An 18,866-nucleotide genomic window follows, 5' to 3' on the forward strand; every position below is an offset into this window, starting at 1 on the left:
GCGCGCCACAATTCGGAATATGAAACTGTACTTTTAAATCAAACCGCAAGATTGTAAATTTGGTAAAGTACATTTATTTGACATCAAATGTTTAGACAATATTCAATGATTTGCATTTTTCTTTGCTCTCGATCCAAAATAGTTTGTCTTGAGGCAAGCGATGTTCCTTTGCTGTACACAGGGTCTTAGATCATCTCACAATACAGCGCCACAATTCGGAATATGAAACTGTGGTTTAAAAGCAAACGGCAAGATTGTACATTTGGCAAAGTAAATTTATTGGACATCAAATGTTTAGAGAATATTCAGCGATTTGCATTTTTCTTTGCTCTCGATCCAAAATAGTTCGTCTTAGGGCGATGTTCGTGTGCAGTACACAGGGTGTTGGTTTACGATAAAATAAGCTCTTCGGTCGCACTGATAATCGCATGGCTGTTCCAACAACGAGGCACTAGGCCACCACAACGGTCTGTATGTTGCATCTAGCCGTTAGTACCGCGTAAGGGCATACTTGTACTTGGCGATCGTCCCATAAAATGGTCAGGGTGGTAACGTTGTTCACGCGGAGAAGCAACTGGCAGTTGAAAAACCCATCTGCCGGTGTCTGGTACTCGTGACACATACAATAATGAAGGATGTACCTGTTTTAAAAACATAAAAAATGAAATTAGTCTCACCATCAAATCTTTATTAAAATTATTCATTTTATATATTAGGTCGGGAAATTATTTCATAGCTAGGACAGTGCAAAGGCGTGGCGAGGCAGGGAGGGGGGGGAACAAGGAGAAGACAGACAACGATCCTACTAGGCCAGGTGTCATTCAGATCGCGCAAGTGCAGGGGTAGGGGAAAGGTAAAAGTGCAAGGGGAAGGGGAGGGGGGAAGTGGAGTACAAGGTAAGTAGCATAAAATAATAAATACATAGGGCCAGCTGGTGGCGAGTGCAAGGTAAGTGCAGAACAAGTGCTGGGAAGGGGGGGCTGTAGGATACTGAGACAGTCCCCCAGTGCAGGGGTTGACAGGGAGGCAGTGCAGGTGGAGAGTGGAAGGGCCCAGGACCGAGGTCGCAGACAGTGGACCAGTTGTAGCAGGGGAGAGGGAGAGAGAAAGCAGAAGCAAAGAGTAAGGTTTTGAGGTGCTTCCGTAAAAGGAGATGGTTCTCCTCAAGATAGTGCGCGGTACAAAACAATATGCCACATAGAACGAACAAGTACAACTTAACCCGTCTTTAAAGCTACTGTATAGTAATTAAATTGCGGTATAAACTCATCTAAAGAGTTACTTACATTATATTTGCATTTTCCATTGTGTCTGTGCGTAGGGCAGCCCCGAAATACCACTCCTTCTATGCCGACGTTATTTTTTCTAATGAACGAACATTAAATGGCTTTCGTTTCTGAAATTATATTCATTATCGTTTCTTACGTTATTGCACCACACCCCCAAAAAGAAGTCTTTCGGGATGGTCCCGGCCTGTCAAGGTCAAATAACAATAGAACCTTATACTGAGTCGTGGGCCATTCCGGCACCCGAGCAAAAAATCAAAGCAGCTGACCTTCACTTTGAACGAGCACACATTCCTAGTTAGCTACATTCAGTGTAAGGCCATCTCACAGGACTTGAAATTTACACTCCATCTTTGCATTTTGTCTGCGTGCATTTGCAGCCCCAGCAAACCATAAATACGGAGACATTCTATATTTTTTGAAAAATGATTTATATTACTGTTTGGTTTAATTTAATGCGCAAATGAACAAGGGTGGAGAGACACATTGCATGTACACTGAGCAATCACTTTTATTTACACAATACATAGCTACACATATTCAATGGGCCTGCGACATGAGGAGACTCGAGAGAACAGACAATCAAATTACAATCAATTAAACCGTGATGTGTATTTCTCAATGAGCTCTGCTTTAGGTGGACATGGAACAGAGGCAATGTTGGGTGGCAATGCAGTTGTCCCCTGCACAGGTTCGTTCACAACTCCATGCATGTGCCTATCTAGGACATCAACAATAAGTCTCTCAATAAACTCATATTGCATATCCTCAAACACTGGTTTGATCACCCATTGTTTACTTCTTTTAGTGAAGGCCTTATTGTAGCGAAGCGTCCCTAAAGTTCCGGTCGTCCTACTTTGTTGACGGCCAACATTATGGTTATGTGCCAAGACCGCTAGAAGAGTCCGATTTATCATGCCCTCCATGCCAAAATGCAATCGTTTTGGCCTGTACTTTAGGCACATATTGTGGAACACCTCCAAATCTCCTGTGTGGCAGAATTCTGTGAGTCCCCTCAAATCTCTTGTTATAGTTTTATCAAATACAATCTTTTCAATGGCTTTGTGAGTGGGTGATGAAGGAATCAACCACTTCTTCTTCCGTGCCTCCTCTGTGGACAAATGGCCATGTTCACAATTGTGGAAATGTTGGTTTGTGGTCCAGCGGTGTACGTTGCTACAGTGTAGCATTACTGACCGCCATTTTTCCAGTAGAATTTCCAACGACCCTTCACATGTTTTTGAGCTCCACCAAAGATGGTTGCTGATTGACTTGGACCACTGTGAAATACCTTGCATATCTTTTTTTTTACCTGCAGCCGACATTTTTTTATTGATTGTTTTTGCAAGATGCCATACGTCAAATTGGTGATTTATATTTTTGTACTCTTCTCTCATTGTCTTGGCAATTGAAACGTGTCTGTCCATGGCTATCAGGTCGATCACCATTCCCCGCGATTGTAGTTCTTGCAATGATGCTACAAAGCCAACTTTCTCCATGGCCACTGAGGATGTACTTTGTGATGCACGACCACCGAACTCACAATTTTCTTACTTTCCATGTCCTGAAAGTGGTAGGTGCAGTACTTGGCTGAAAATCCTGGGCTGTCGCACTGTCCATCACCGGCTAGCCTGAACCGTTTGCCCGCGAATGTACTATCAATAGACATTTTTTCCATTCTCCAAGCTTCGCTAATGGCTGGAAATAGATAATCGGTTTGGTATTTGTAGAACTGAGTTTTCGCAATGAAATGGATTCCCACAAACTGAAAGAAAGACTCTAACTTTTTAAAACTTGAACCACTAAAAAGTGCAGCCGCTGCACAAAGTAGATTGCCTGCTGGCAGTTGCCCCAGCATGGGTTGTGCAGACCATGAGAAAGGATGATATTTTGTACAGGTGGCATGTATTTTAAGGTTAGTGCCTCAAATTGCACGAGTCACATTAATCAATGGCTCCCCACATACTTCCCCACCAACCGAATGCCCACATTTCATCCGAATATTAATATCAATCAAACAACTATCGAATACAATGAATTTGGCCTCTTTCCTTATACTGTCACTCTGCATCCCAGCTGGTTCGGCCTGTAACGTTGAGGACATGTCACTCACATGAAAGGTAGAATCTCTGATATCGTCTTCCGCTATGTTCAGTGATATTGAAGGTGTTTCATTGTCATCCACTTCATTCTCTTCCATTGCAACATCTGTTCCTTCTCCGGCGATGGGTGAATAAAACAATTTCTTCAACTTTCTCGCGGTCTTACTTTTTGCGGGTGTGGATTCTGTAAATTGATCTCCGACTCCATCCGAACTACCTGGAGGACATTCACTATCAATGGCTGGTGGTGGTATAGCTCCGTTGTCAATCACTTCATATTCTTCCCATTGGCACGATACATCTCCAGTCTCAAGTCCCTGCCAAAAGGTTTGACAAGCAACATCTCTCGTTCGCTTCACTGTCTGTGTAGATCTAGTTCGTACACCCACTCGCAACTAGAGGACAGATTGGAAAAGGGATGTTCAGTTTAAACACAACTTACAGTATTGAACTATTAACAGTGAAAAACAACATAATATAGTGACCAGGACACTAACCTTCTTTTGCTTTCTTTTCTTTGAAACTTTCTTGCCTCGAACTTCAACATCAGGACGCTGTTGCTCCGACTCGTGTGTGCATGTCTCCACTTCCTCTTGCGCTGCAACGACTATATTTTCATGATAAGCACATCCATCACGCACTGACGCTCCATCGACTCCCTGAAACATAGAACTTTCATTAGTATGTATAATAATATCGAAAACACAAAATGTACTTGGGGACCAATACCCATGTACATCTCAATAGCACAACACGAATGAACGCTTTGTGTAGAACATTCAAACGACAATTTTTCACGCTTAGTTGATCTAGTTAGATGGAACTGTCAAGATCCATACCTCGGGCTCCTCATAGACTTCCATTGATGATATTATTGAAGATGATGCTTCAGTAACTCCCTGAAACACAGTAATTGCATTAGTATGGTTTTCTATTTTGTTAAAAAGAACATAAACTTTGTGCAGGCGTCAACGGCTCATCTAAATAGACCTGCACAAAAGATCAGTTGTCTAAAATAAATAATGGATATGTAAATATGATTCGATTTGCTCGATCGTTGGAAGTGTCACCACCCAGAGATCTGCATCAACTACTAGGGGTGATGTTCTTGTAGAAGAAGCTCCGTCATCTCCCTGAAACATAGTACTTGCGTTAATAAAGAAGGAAGTATAGCCGATGTAATCACGTCATATGATTTCGCTTGATCGAACTGTCAGTATCCATACCTCGAAATGCATAAGAACATCAAGGGACGATGTAACTGCGGTGCACACTTCTGCAAGCTGTTGCGCCGACCCGTAACTGCATGCTCCCCCTTCTTCTTGGACTAATGCTCCATCGACTCCCTGAAACATAGGACTTTCATTAGTAATGAACACAATATTGAAAAAAGAAGACACATAGGAGGGCGACGACAGAAGGACATATCAATGGCTAAAAACGAAAGAAACATTGTGTGTAACAATCACGCTACAAGAATGCAAGATCTGATGATCTCCATCGATGGAACTGTCCGGAAACGTACCTCGAGCATCTGAGTGACATCAACGGTTGTCGTCAATACGTTGGACTCCTCAGCATCTCCCTGAAAGACAGTACTTGCATTATTTTGGATAACAATAATTATAACTGAAAACAAAGACTAGAGGACGAGTACAAGGGTGTACCATTAGGTAAAATAATTACACGATAAATTAAAACTATTGATTTACATGCCTAAAACAAGTCAGTGGCAGAATAGCCAAGTAAGATTACCCGATAGGCGCTTGAAGTGGCTGATGACTGCAATAACGACACGGATGGAGAATCTTCCGCCTTCATATTGAGTGGATACATAAATGGGGAAATTATTGTTAGCTAATGCTACACACTACCGCAAGGCCGAGAGATAAATACGTAAACTTGACTCACCAGTGGAGGGATGTGGACGAATAGAGTGGGAATAGCGGTTGAGAGCAATTTTCGCCTCGCTCGCGGTGTGTTCTTCTTTATTAGCAATGATGTGGAGTACATGTCTGAGCTAAAGTGCCTGCTGCAGATGCGGTATCGATCACCCCTCTTGTCCGCAAAGACTTCTAGGACTCTACTTTCAAGCTCAGACGGTGGATATCCGCAATATCGGACCCATTCTCTTATCTGATCTATTGTCTTAGGGAAAACATGCATTATAGTACCTGCAGATTTATTATGGGTCTTCGAAGGGCAACCGCCAATGGAACAGGCAGGCATTGTGGAAAGTTCTGAAAAGTAAAGATCAACAATTCTCTATGAATACCAATGTGTTAAAAAATTAAATGACACATAAAAGGTTCAATGCAAGGTTCGTTTTGGTTCTTGGAACTATACACGTTATTCACATGCGGATAAGTATTTGTATAACTTTAAAAAAATAGAAAAATAATTTGACTAAACTCAGAACATGTGACTAGTTCCTTGCATGTACTGTCTTGAACGAAAAGAAATTGGACGCAAAATGATTATGGTACATGGCCTTACCTTGACGAACAAACAATTAGATGCAGGGATCAGAGTAGTTTCTTGTCGTAGAACAGGGAGCAGTTCACAGGTTGCAAACTGACGAGTTTCCTCGAAGTGGTCACGGAAGTTCACAGAGACGAAGAGCAGATAACCAGCACCTTCACGGGTTGACTAGCAAAGCGCAAAGAAGTTCTCATTAGAAATATGAAGTGGGTTATAAAGAATTCGAAACGGGGGTGTGTTTGTGAATGAATGACGTGTATATGTCGTGGCATTATGCGGTTTGCAGGGGGCCGTCCAGCGTGAGGGGGGATGCTTGGCAGGAGACACGGGGTCTGGAGGTAGACATGGGAACAACAACCCATGCTCTATAGACCACTTTGAAGTGTACATGGTCTTTGGCACCTCTTGGCCTTTATCGCTCCCTGACAGCTCCACTTGCCAGCACAAGTACCCCGGTGCGAACTGCCTTTGATAGGGCGGGGGGTGGATTGGGGCGGTGGTCGTGCAGACAAGACACAGGAAGACTCGTGAATGGAGACACACTTATGTGGATTGCAGGGGGGCGTCCAGCGTGAGGGGGAATGCTTGGCAGGAGACACGGGGTCTGAAGGTAGACATGGGAACAACAACCCATGCTCTATAGACCACTTTGAAGTGTACATGGTCTTTGGCACCTCTTGGCCTTTATCGCTCCCTGACAGCTCCACTTGCCAGCACAAGTACCCCGGTGCGAACTGCCTTTGATAGGGAGGGGGGGGGTGGATTGGGGCGGTGGTCGTGCAGACAAGACACAGGAAGACTCGTGAATGGAGACACACTTATGTGGATTGCAGGGGGGCGTCCAGCGTGAGGGGGGATGCTTGGCAGGAGACACGGGGTCTGGAGGTAGACATGGGAACAACAACCCATGCTCTATAGACCACTTTGAAGTGTACATGGTCTTTGGCACCTCTTGGCCTTTATCGCTCCCTGACAGCTCCACTTGCCAGCACAAGTACCCCGGTGCAAACTGCCTTTGATAGGGCGGGGGGTGGATTGGGGCGGTGGTCGTGCAGACAAGACACAGGAAGACTCGTGAATGGAGACACACTTATGTGGATTGCAGGGGGGCGTCCAGCGTGAGGGGGGATGCTTGGCAGGAGACACGGGGTCTGGAGGTAGACATGGGAACAACAACCCATGCTCTATAGACCACTTTGAAGTGTACATGGTCTTTGGCACCTCTTGGCCTTTATCGCTCCCTGACAGCTCCACTTGCCAGCACAAGTACCCCGGTGCGAACTGCCTTTGATAGGGCGGGGGGGTGGATTGGGGCGGTGGTCGTGCAGACAAGACTCGTTTGCCGCAGGGCCTCACCAAGGAGAGGCCATCTAACTGCATGTAAGAGGCAGGCTGCAGGATCTAGTACATGGAAGGCAGGGGGTGAGTTTATAAATACCTCACCCTCCCAGGAGAATATATGGGTGCAGTTGTGGTGCAGACATGTGGTGTGACAAGGCAAGGCACAGGAAGACTATTCAATGGAGACACACTAGATTCATTTAAAAAATAAAAACAACTATTGTTAAAATATATGTTGGGTTTTATTTTAGATCTTAATTTCAATTGAACATAAATAATAAACATTACACATTGTAAAGTTCCGGTTGCAGCACATCCAGGGAAAATCCGCGGTATTGTCCACTGTCGCTGGGGAAATGTTGTCTAATGGCAAGTACCACACAGGCAGGTATTACTCTCCGAACGCGGTGTCCGAGCCTCCCGTGAAGCCTTTAACTATGCCATAAAAATGTTTATGATTGGCTGCTATGATATAAAGACGGTTAGGCTGTTGGTAAGACACAGTTCAGCTGTGGCGTTGTACAGATCCCGTTCCTCACATAGTGGGACAAGTTTGGGGCTGATACAGAGACACACCCACCGGCCATTCTCACACATCTGCAGCTCAGGCCCAACTGTCGCACATGGAACACTCTGCCACATTCACGCATCAGCATTCTCCCAAGTTGTCAATCAACCCATTCACCAACATTCCATCAAGCATACAGATGGCCACCAGGAAAAGAAGACAACGGGAATGCAACACAACATTGGCACTTGATGAGTTGTAGTGGGTTGTGATAATGTGCTACTAAAGACACAGGAGTGAAATCAAGTAGGTTGTGATAATGTGCTACTAAAGACACAAGGATGTACACAATTCCGTGATAAATGTTCACTGAGAACTTTATGGAATGACCACTAAGCGAAGCATCGGTGGTTCAGTGGAAGAATTCCTGCCTGCCACGTGGGAGGCTAATGCAACATTTCTTTTTAATACAATTTGTAATCATCTGCAACACACACGGTAGTGCATTTTGTGATGCAGATACATGTTGAATTAATGGTTGCCTCCTTTTGTGCAATGGCACTGGGGATTCTTTCATTCAAAATGCCCTGTCCTCACCACCTCCTGGTGTCAGTATGTGGAAATATTCACAGTTCATCAGTTCGGCCGCGTCTCTAATAAGCCCCCATCTGCTGTCCGGGCTTTTCTAAAGCCCTTTATACACAGTACAACTTTCCTTAATTTGACTGTAGTCTCTATACCGTTTAAAATAATAACACGCTGACGATTTGCTGCACAACTGATCGAATGCTAGGTAGCTCCCCGATCCTGCTGTAGCGAAAGCCGTGTTAGTGCACAACCCATATCACTCTCCCACCGCAGTGTGAAATATGTAACTCTGCACAGTATTCAAATGGGGGGTATGGGAGCTTCACATAGCTTGCGCCGCATACTGTTGAGTGCCCTTCTCTACGACACATGGTGGGAACCAGTGCTTTAAGTGAGCCGGGGCCTGCCGGGGCCGGGCTCCGTTAGTCTCCAGAAAGTGGGGCTGAGCCGGGGCCCTGACGGGGCCCCACGGTCCCACCACGCCATGGCAGGACGCATTATCCCGTCACGGCCGCTGCCGCGACAGGAGATGTGCCCGCCAGTTTAACGTTAGCCAAGTGGACAGAAGTGCCAGCCAGCCACACTTAGGCTGGCTGGCACTTCTGTCAGTCACTGTAACTTCCCTGATGACCCCCATCTAAGGGGTCATCAAGGAAGTTACAGTTCCTTTGTTTGCCCTTGCCAGGTCACCTGCCCTCTGTGAACCGGCAGGCTCCATGATCTAATATGTAGATTAGATCACGGAGCCCGCGGGTTCCCAGAGGGTGAAAGAAGCCTTGGGCTCTGTGATCTCTTCTCACAGCAGAGATCACTGAGCCCGAGGTGCCTGTCTCCTTTGGCAAATCTTTATAAAAGATGCCTTGAACTGTGTACGTTTCAAGCCATCTTTTATAAACGTAGAAATATTTCTATGTTTATAACAGACGGCTTGAAACGTACACAATTCAAGGCATCTTTTATAAAGCTTTGTCGACGGACAAAGCCACCTTGGTAAGCACACAAGTGTGCGTAACTTACTATGGTTTGTACACTTTCAAGCTACCTTTTATAAACATAGAAATATGTAACATTGATATGTTTATAAAAGAAGGCTTGAAAATACACAAACCATAGTAGTACGCATACAAATATATAAATGTTCACATACATTTATATATTTGTTTGCACACCCTACTATGATTTGTGCACTTTTAGGCCACGCCCACAGTGGATGCTACGCCCCCAAACGAGGGCCCCCCCTCAATTTCTTACCCCACTTAAAGCACTGGTGGGAACCCCCTAACATGGGAAGCTGTATGTTATACCATGCAGTATGATATTGGCTCCCCATGACAGAGTGAAGATCCTGAAGCTACGCCCACCTGGTAGCTCTGAGGGTGGGATACTGGGTGGGCGTGGCTCCGATGATTGCCGAACACTGCCCCCTCATGCTGCCATGGGGATATAGGATATCATAAAACAAAGTCCGAAGATGAGATGCCAAATTTCCATGCATATTTCCTTGATCGATTGAAAAGGAATATTGTAAGAAAAGAAAGTCAGCAGGTTTAGCAGTTGTTGCTCACATATGTGCATGGGTGTAATTATAGGGGGGGACAGGGGGTTTTGTCCCCCCCAACTTCTGTGGCATGCCTTTTTGTCCCCTCCATCTTTTGGAAGGAGGGCAGGGGGGCCCCAATCATCAATTATGTAATGGACAGCGCAAGCCAAGCTGGCATGGTCAGCAAGGCTTGCCATGTCTCATTACATAATGCAGATATGCCTGGCAGCCGCGCTGCCACACCTACAGGGCTGGGATGCCCTGCGTGGCTCAGTCCCTCACCCTGGCTGGCCTGACTCAAAGTCAGCAGCCAGGGTGCTGAACTGGGTGTTGCAGGGCCTGGCGCCTGTGCTGTCACGCTAGCAGCAGCACTTCCGGGGGCCAGCGGCACAGAGCATCGATTTCCGGCTTCATGTTTGTGCAACACACAGACAGGAACTAGGAAGCTCATTCAGCTTCCTGGTTTCTGTCTGGAGGCACGTGAGTGCGAAGAGGTTAGGTCGGTGTAACGTGAGACGTGGCCCGGGCGGCATTTGAAAGCAGAGCAGAGGTAATAAAAAAAAAAACATGCTTTTAATTGCGTTTGTGTATGTTTGTTGGGGAGCTCTGTCCAAGCCCTCTGAGGCAAAATACATGCAAACCTCCTAATTAGCATATGGATTGCACCAACAGAAGTGACTTCACAAAAAAGGACATTGCAAGGCACATCATTAGTCTTTGATACTTAGAGACACCATGGAAGTGATTTTAGAATAAGTTGCCATAAATAAGCCAAGTGACAAATAAATTTGTGGTGCAAAATACCTAAATTGCACTATTGTTATATGTGAAGCAACTCTATACTCATTAGGCTTTTTCATTATAATAGCATGATACATTAACATAAGCTTTGAAGTGAATCAGAATCACTTACAGAGCTGCAGATAAGGCACAATATGATTAAATGATTTGCTCAGGATCACACACTTGGTTAAATGGTGAAACTGGGATGTGGACAATTTAAGTGTCGTGCACATCTTTCCAGGCTTAGTTGATATATATATTAATTAAGGTTTTGCTTTACATTTCATGTGCTTATTATGTATGTAATACATATAATTATGTATAGCAATGCATTGGAAGCAAACCACATTACATAATAAACTAGCCATCCACTATATACATTGTCATAGAAATATGTTGAGCAATGAGAGTTGGGCTTTAGTTTCATTCTCCCCATTCTTCATGCAAAGTCACAATAGCATCATGCAGATTAATGTGAGCCTAACAAATCCTCCTTGGGTTTTAAAGCCCTAGGCATTATTTCATAAAGCATGTAACATTATGCACCGTTCTCACTTCTTATCACTCCCTCCCATTCACATTTCAAAAGGGACAAAAATCCCTGCTAATAGTACCCCCCTTCCTCCCATCAGTGCCTAGTGGCTCACATTGTAAAACAGAGCTACGTGAGGACCCGCTGCTGCCCGGATCTCCTTGGGACATTGTCCTGGCAGCGGGACACCTCTACCATTCGGAACGAGAAAGGTGTTCTGCTGCCAGGACAATTGCTCAGCACACATTGTCCTGCCAGTGGGACACCTTTGCAGTTGGGTGCCCTCTTTCAGGTGCCGAATGGGAGAGGTGTCCCAATGACAAATGTCCCGGCCTGGCTCTTAAAAGAGCTACAGGGGCATGGGGGGTAGCTTGACCAACCCATTGTGACTCTCCCGCTCGGTACTCCACTGCTTGGAGCCATTTCAACACAGGAAAACATGCCTTAATTTTAATCAGTCAGAATCTTGTGGAAACAAATTCTATTAGCACACAGACACATAAGGTGCTGTGCAGAACCCAAGTTTGGAGATATATTGCATTTAAAAATCTATACCAATTATACTTGGTCACCCACTGCACTGCATTAACCAATGGTTTCTGCCTTTGAATGAAAGGAAAATATCAGGCAAATTGCTGACATTGCAGTAAATCTGGTCCTTTCAGGCATGGCTTTATAGTTCAGCAAGTCAACGTAGCCCAGAATTTCAGGTATCAGGGGGTGATAATGTCTGGTCTCCTCAATGGACGTTGCGCCACTGTTTCCATGTGTTATTGTAAATGTACATATAAATGTTGTGTGCACACAGTGTATGTCAGTGGAGGTGCTGGGGGCATTTGTGTGTGAGTGAGAGTGTGTACAAGCATATGTGTGTTGACCTTTGTGTCTGAATGAATGATAAATAATGCATTGTTTGTATGTTCTAGTTGAATTAAGTTTGTGAATGTTATCTTGTGTCACTGGGTGCATGGCAGATCAGCTGAAGATGCTCGGGGGCCTAATTGAATTTTAAAGATACACCACCAGTCTTATGAAAGTTATAACAGAGTGTCAGCAATGGACTCGTGTGGTGTAGTAGTTCAGTGTTATCCCTCAGGGATTTAGGTTGTTTGACCGACGTACAAAATAACGGTGGAATTAGCCAGGTTCATTTTTGCTGCAAATACGTTTTTACCTCGGTACAAAAAACCAAACCCATGTCCCCTCAAACCGCCAGTACACCCATAAACCCCCCCCACTTAACTTTTCTCCATCCGCTGCCTCTCCTGTAACCTGCAGCATCAGATCCATCCCTTTAACGCGGGTGGGATCTGACGCTGCAGCATCCCTTTTCTTCTTTTTTTTGTTGGGCTCACTGCCACCAATGCTGAGGCAACGGGGGACACCCCTGCAACCTCTGAAGCCAAAAATACCAAACATGGGCTGAGGGGGGCCACCCTTGCAACCACTGCTCTTCATGTTCGGTATCTTCGGCTTCGAACTAATGGTGGTGACCGAATTCAGTCAAATCTACCATTGAACCATTCTTTTTTTTAACAATTTGGCCAAAACGATCCCTCAGAGCCACCATCCGCCCTCCCTTCACCCCACCCCTTTGCTTCAGTTGTCATGTCCCCCCCAACATTTTCAGCAAAGTTACTCCACTGCATATGTGAGTGGCAGGGGATCCGCTTTATACAACACCGGTCGCCACCCCCCTCACCCCTACGTTCTTAGAGGTGTTACTTGATGGATTTAGACAGAGAGACACAGATACAGAGAAAAAAAAGATTTCAGTGCAGGGGACAGGATACAGTAAGGACGAGAAGACCAAGAGTGGGGAAACAACTGGCAAATGCCTGAGAAATACAGTGGAATGGACTGAGAAACCAGAGGGATTGATACTGCATGGTATCCAAGCCACATTCATTTGAATCTCATTCCTTTCAATAACATCTTTTTGGGTTACTCGAGCATAGGGGTTTTTCTATTTTTTGAGATTATGTTTTATTCATTTTCCATAATTTGACAAGCTTGAGATTCTGAATCATGAAGGAGATGCATTGTTAGTAGCTTTAAGATTTTGAATGTAATGAAATTATTGAAGGAATACAATATATTATACATTATTTTGATAATGCTCCCATATTGAAAGGATATATCTAATGTCACAAAATAGAATTGATCTATGTTTCACTATGAAAGGAAAGCAATGTTTTTGGAATAAGACTTTTTTGCGTGGTAGGCAGCGTGACAGTCTCATATACTGAAGGTCTTGAGTTTGAGTCTCACAGAAGGCATATGATTTTACTCGTATATACTAATCTTTAGATTAATATTTTTGTTTTCCACCTATACTTTTAGACATTCGGTTGTTGTGGGTCTCAAAGAAATCACTGCACAATTTCAATCCTAAAGTCGAGGAGCATGAAAAATTGTGCCTGTCCAGCAAAAGCGTTCCCAAGTGCTCCTGTGATTTCAACTGTGACAGGAAAACATGTTTTCCCTTTGACAGTTTAAGTTCCCCAGCGTGCATTCCAAAAGGGCCATTCAAGGCAGGAAGGGCGTTTTATTTCCCCAGCCTTGCACAGGCAATTCAGGATTCAGGCTGGGGAACTGCAGGCCTAAATGTGCCTCCCCGCAGATTCAGACCTCCCTGGGCAGCGTTCAGGAGGTCCTCTGCCTCCGTGCATGCCCTCAGGAACCAGGATGCTTTTTCAGCTCACTTCCTGTGAAGCAGCCAGACGGCCATTGTTGCTGACAGCATCAGCCTTTGGCTGCAGGTAAGGATTTAATATTTTATTTTATGTAATTATTTTATGCTGCTCTTAATACTCCCTTCCCCTCTCACTTCCCTCTTACTACTTAAACTACTAAACCTTCCCCTCCACAGCCTTGGATTACACCTACCATCCACACTCAACAACAAAAATGAGGTAAAACATTCGCACTTGGCAAAGATCTAGACACTCATCGGATCTCCAACTCTACCTGACTGCTCTTCAGAACTACTCCTCTACGCTTTACTCTGCCAAATGTGATTTCTATCTCTCTCGCATTTTGTCTCAATCCTTTCAACCTAGGAGCACCAAAAATCGCTTGTTAAATTCTAGCACCTCCTGAACCTATCTCCATCTCCTCTACTCTTTCTGCTAATGATCTAACTCTCCACTTTGCTACGAAAAAATTTAAAATTCAAAATACCCTTGCAAATGACCTATCCCCCACATGCTCACCTGTATCCACCACCTCAACCCTTCTCTCCTGCGATGAAGTCTTCATTTGCCCCCACTAACCCTGATGAAATTCTTGACCCTCTCTGGGCTAATCCTTCATGTGCCACATAGACCCTCTAACTCCACACATAGTGAAACTCATAGCTCCCAGTGTTACTCCATATCTTACTTCCCTCTTCAGCTCCTCTCTTGTCAGTGCCTCATTTCCATCGTCCTACATGTCGGCTACTGCCATCCCTATTCTTACGAAACCTGGCCTAGCTCCCCACTGTCGTGGCAACTTTTATCCTGTTTCTTTCTACCTCACGGTTCCAAAATCATAGAGCGTGTAGTTTTCAAACAACTCACTGAGTTCCTTGACACAGTCAACCTATGGGATCCTCTTCAAACTGGCTTTTCCGGCCTCTGCACTCTACTGAGTCAGGTCTCCTCAATGTCATCAACTACATCTCTTCCACACGGCATGCTGACCGTTCATCTGTTCTTATTCTTATCAACGCCTCTGCTGCCTTTGATACCGTGAACCATTCTAATCTTCTCTCATCACTACCTCTCCTAGGCATCAGGGACAAGCCCATCTCTTGGTTTGCTTCATCTCTCACCCCCAGACACTCCCAGGTGTCGTGGAACCATCTAACCCCCAACTCACCCCCCTTACTGTTGTTGTTCCCCAAGGGTCAGCCCTGGGTCCACTTTTCTTCACCCTCTATCCCTTTGCTCTTGGCACCTTGATCTTCTCCTATGGCTTCTCTTAACAACTTTTTGCTGATGACACTCAGATCTTCTTCTCCTTTCCCTTCTTATCTGATGAGCTATGGTAAAAAATGCCTGGCTGTCTCTCTGCCATTAAATATTAGATGACATCTCACTCGCTCATGTTCAACTCCACTGAGACTAAAATGTTCTACTTCCCATCCAAACAGGCTATCTCTTCCTCTCCCGCTCTTCAATTCTTCTCTCCTGACTTCGTTCCCTACTCTGCTTCTGTTCGCAACCTTGTTGTCGTCTACGACTCATCTCACAACTTCCCACTCTTCATCACCAAATCTGCCACTGCAGCCAGATTTAGGGCCTCATTACAACCCTGGCGTTGGAGCATGGTGCTATCAGCACCATGGTCCATGCCGGATTCCGCCATGGTGGATGGCGGATTTACTGCCCCATTCCAAGTTTGGCGGGGCGGTAAATCCCCATTCACCATGGCCCCTTCCGCATTCCCATTTTTGGCCCATAGGGCTCAATGGGAATGGGGAAGGCGCTAATTACGGCACCGTAAATTACGGTGCCGTAATTAGCACCAAGGTCCCTTAACGGGTTGGACTTTAACATCTGCAAACAGCAGGCGTTAAAGTATGAATCGGGCGTTAAGGGTTTAACGGCGCCGCAGCCTTTTACGGGGCCGTTAACCCCTTAACGCCAGGGTTGTAATGAGGCCCTTAATCTCAACATCAGAACAATAAGACATCCACTTCCCTTCAGCACTTCTAAGCACGTAATCTCCTCTTTAGTAATATCTTGATCTGACTACTGTGCCAGTCTACTCTATGGCCTTCCCAACTATGCATTTTCACCTCTCGACAAAGTCCTCAACTTTGCTGTCTGTACACTCTTCAGTCTTCCCTGCATTCACCTCCACCTTCCCAGTCTTGTTGTCAGTTAGTCTAGTTATGTATGAGACTGAGGTCAAAGTATAAACTCATTCTCATCATCTTCAAATCTATACACAGACTTGCCCCACCCTATCTATCGGCCCATCTCTCTCCCTATTCTTCCCCTAGCTCCCTATGATCATCCTCTGCGCGGTTCCTTGACACCTCTCCTGCCCCTTGCACTCCCTCTCGTTTCCGCTGTTTTCCTCACTGCTCCCTTACTCCAGCTAACAAGATCTAGATTCCAGGTGAAAATAACTGTGGCACATTTAGCTGCATTTGCAACTGCCTTTTTCAGGTGCAACACAGTTATCTGCTCTTGGCACACCCTCTTTGTCCAGTGGCCCTTGGATTGCAAGGACAAGTCTAGGGGTAGCAGAGGGGGAGCAGCTTCTACACTGGGCAATCCCCAAATGACATCCCTGAAGACTGGCCTATGGTGGTGGGACAGTCTGGATATATTTTCTTACTGTGACATGCCATGTCTAATGAGCATCAAGAGTAAAGCAAACATGATAATTGTTATTTCATGGCAACACTGGCCTAGGTTAGTGTGCCAGTCTGGACATATTTTCTTACTGTGAAATGGCAGGTTTTAATGGTCATCAATTGTAAAGCAAACATGATAAGTGTTACTAAGCGACTAAACTGGTCTACTTTGGAAGCACCTGTACAATACATTCTTACTGTGACATGGCATTTGTTATTGGGAGTCACGGACAAAAGCAAATATGCTAAGTGTTATTACATGGCAAGACTGGTCTACGTTGGTGGGTCAGTCTGAATATATTTACTTATCGTGACATGGCAATAGGCATCAAGAGTAAAGTAAGCATGATAAATCCTATTACATGGCAAGACTGGCCTATGTGGGTGGGACAGTTTGGATTTATTTTATTACTGTGGCATGTCATGATTTAATGGACATCAAGAGAAAAGTAAACATGATCATTGTTATTAGGTGGCTAGACTGGCCTACTGTGGTGCAACCAGTCTAAACATATTTTCTGGCATGACATTGCATTTTTTTACTGGCATCAAGGGTAAAGCAAGTATGGTGAGTGGTCTTCAGTGGCTAGACTCGGCTGAATAGGTGCAGCCTGTTTTGACATGTTCTCTTATTGTCGGATGGTATTTTACTTGCAAAGCCAGCAGGAGTGTGTTTTTACATGGGGATATTGGCAAATATTGGCAGATCCAGCAAGGACATGTATAACTTCAATAATGGTAATCTGGGGGGTCTTCTGAAAACTCAAATGGGTAGGAAAGCAGTATTTTTGTCTTTTTATTTTGCACTGTCATGTAGGACTTATTTCCCCTGTGTCATTGGTTACTAGTGGCCACATTTATCTTCTGGCAAGTTCTTTTGGTTGGTTTCTTCTTCGTGTTCTGATTGCCAGCAGCGTTAGCTGCCATGCTCAGGGGAAATACACAGATGTATTTAATGTATCATATGCTTTGCACTGTGTTTTTCATAGGCTTCGCTTATTGTTCTTTGTTTGTTGGGCTTTAAGTCATCGCTGGCAATGTTTCTCTTATATGCCCCTCAGTTACAGATGAGACTGCCAGAGGGGGTTGCCTTCAGTGAGTTCTGGGAAATGACTTTGTGTTTCTGCATCTTTTGGTTGCTTCCAGCCCTCCACAAGGCACAATTAGCATTGTAAGAGGTTATTAGCCAAGTGTCTCTGTTTTACTGTTGTATCTTGTGATAAGGTAGATGGTTTTCAAAACACAAATACTGTAGGAGTGCCTGCATGTGGGTGTTGTAGTGCGTTCTGGTGAGATCTCTGAAAGGATTATTCAGACAGTAGCCTGGCAGGAGCACTCAACCATAATGGATAACAGGGCGGTGCCCTGCCACCAATCACAGAGGAGCTAGAGTCAAGCCCAGTGAAAGCTGAGCACATTCTCAGCTGCAGCAATCTGCTGAGGAACGCTCGTCAGCCATTGTTGCCCCATCGTAGTCAATGTGCCAGTCCATGCATGCCCAGTGAACCAACCATTCAAGGTGAGGGGAGCTTTGCTTCCCCAGCCTTGCATGGCTCATACAGCATGCTCGCTGTAGTATGCATGCCAACATCTTGCACATCCCAGTGGATGCGCTTGCTCTTGGTGCCGAACTAGAAGTCTCAATGCAAACACAGGAAGCAGGACTAAGAGAGTGGTGTTGATAGACACCTCTTCCTCTTCCTGCCTCCTGGTACTTCCTTAAAGATTTCCTCGTTGCAAGATGTCCGTGCATGGAGGGCTGAAGCAGCCAATGTGTTTGTGGAGCAAGTACAAAACACTTGTGTGGGTGCACGCATGGAATATGAGTCTGTGAGTGCCTGCATGCAGAAGTTTCCTTGTGCAGTTATCTGCATATGTCCCAATGTGTTTGTTTGTGTTAGGGGTAAATGGAGTGCACATCTGTACAGTGAGAGGTGAGCCAGTTATTCTGCATTAAAAATCGGGAGACGAGAGGAAGGGAAACAGAAGGTGACTGGGGGTTGGGAAGGTGGCAGCAATCCAAGTCTTGGCAGTTACGCTTCCATATTCTGGATAGTGACAGCAAGACAAAATTATTTGGTGGACGGATTGCATTTATTGGCACTTGCATCATGAAAAATGTCTTCTGACAGTGACAATATTGGTATTGTTAGGCAGAGTGTAATCTTAAATTAACAACACTGGCATTATAGTGCCTAAACAGCATGAGTGTGTTGCTACTGTGACAAGATTGACATATCTTGTCACAGCCAGCCTGAAAATGTCCTAATACGGTGGCAATAATGGCATTTCTAGACACAGTCAAGCTACATGTGTTTTTAAATTGGAACAATGGATACATTTCTAGACACA

General features: G+C 44.9%; 2 long non-coding RNA genes across 2 annotated transcripts in view; one reads left to right on the forward strand and one right to left on the reverse strand.

The window, feature by feature from the left end:
• Window positions 1–18,866, forward strand: part of LOC138529512 (uncharacterized) — a 230,096-nt gene that overhangs the window by 71,103 nt on the left and 140,127 nt on the right. The gene's annotated exons all lie outside the window — the stretch shown is intronic.
• The window catches only part of LOC138529513 (uncharacterized), a 376,286-nt gene that overhangs the window by 16,517 nt on the left and 340,903 nt on the right, over window positions 1–18,866 (reverse strand). The gene's annotated exons all lie outside the window — the stretch shown is intronic.

This window comes from Ambystoma mexicanum (genome assembly GCF_040938575.1).
Source record: "Ambystoma mexicanum isolate Mex_15411 chromosome 12 unlocalized genomic scaffold, UKY_AmexF1_1 Mex_chr12_unloc.1, whole genome shotgun sequence".
Taxonomy (NCBI): Eukaryota; Metazoa; Chordata; class Amphibia; order Caudata; family Ambystomatidae; genus Ambystoma; species Ambystoma mexicanum.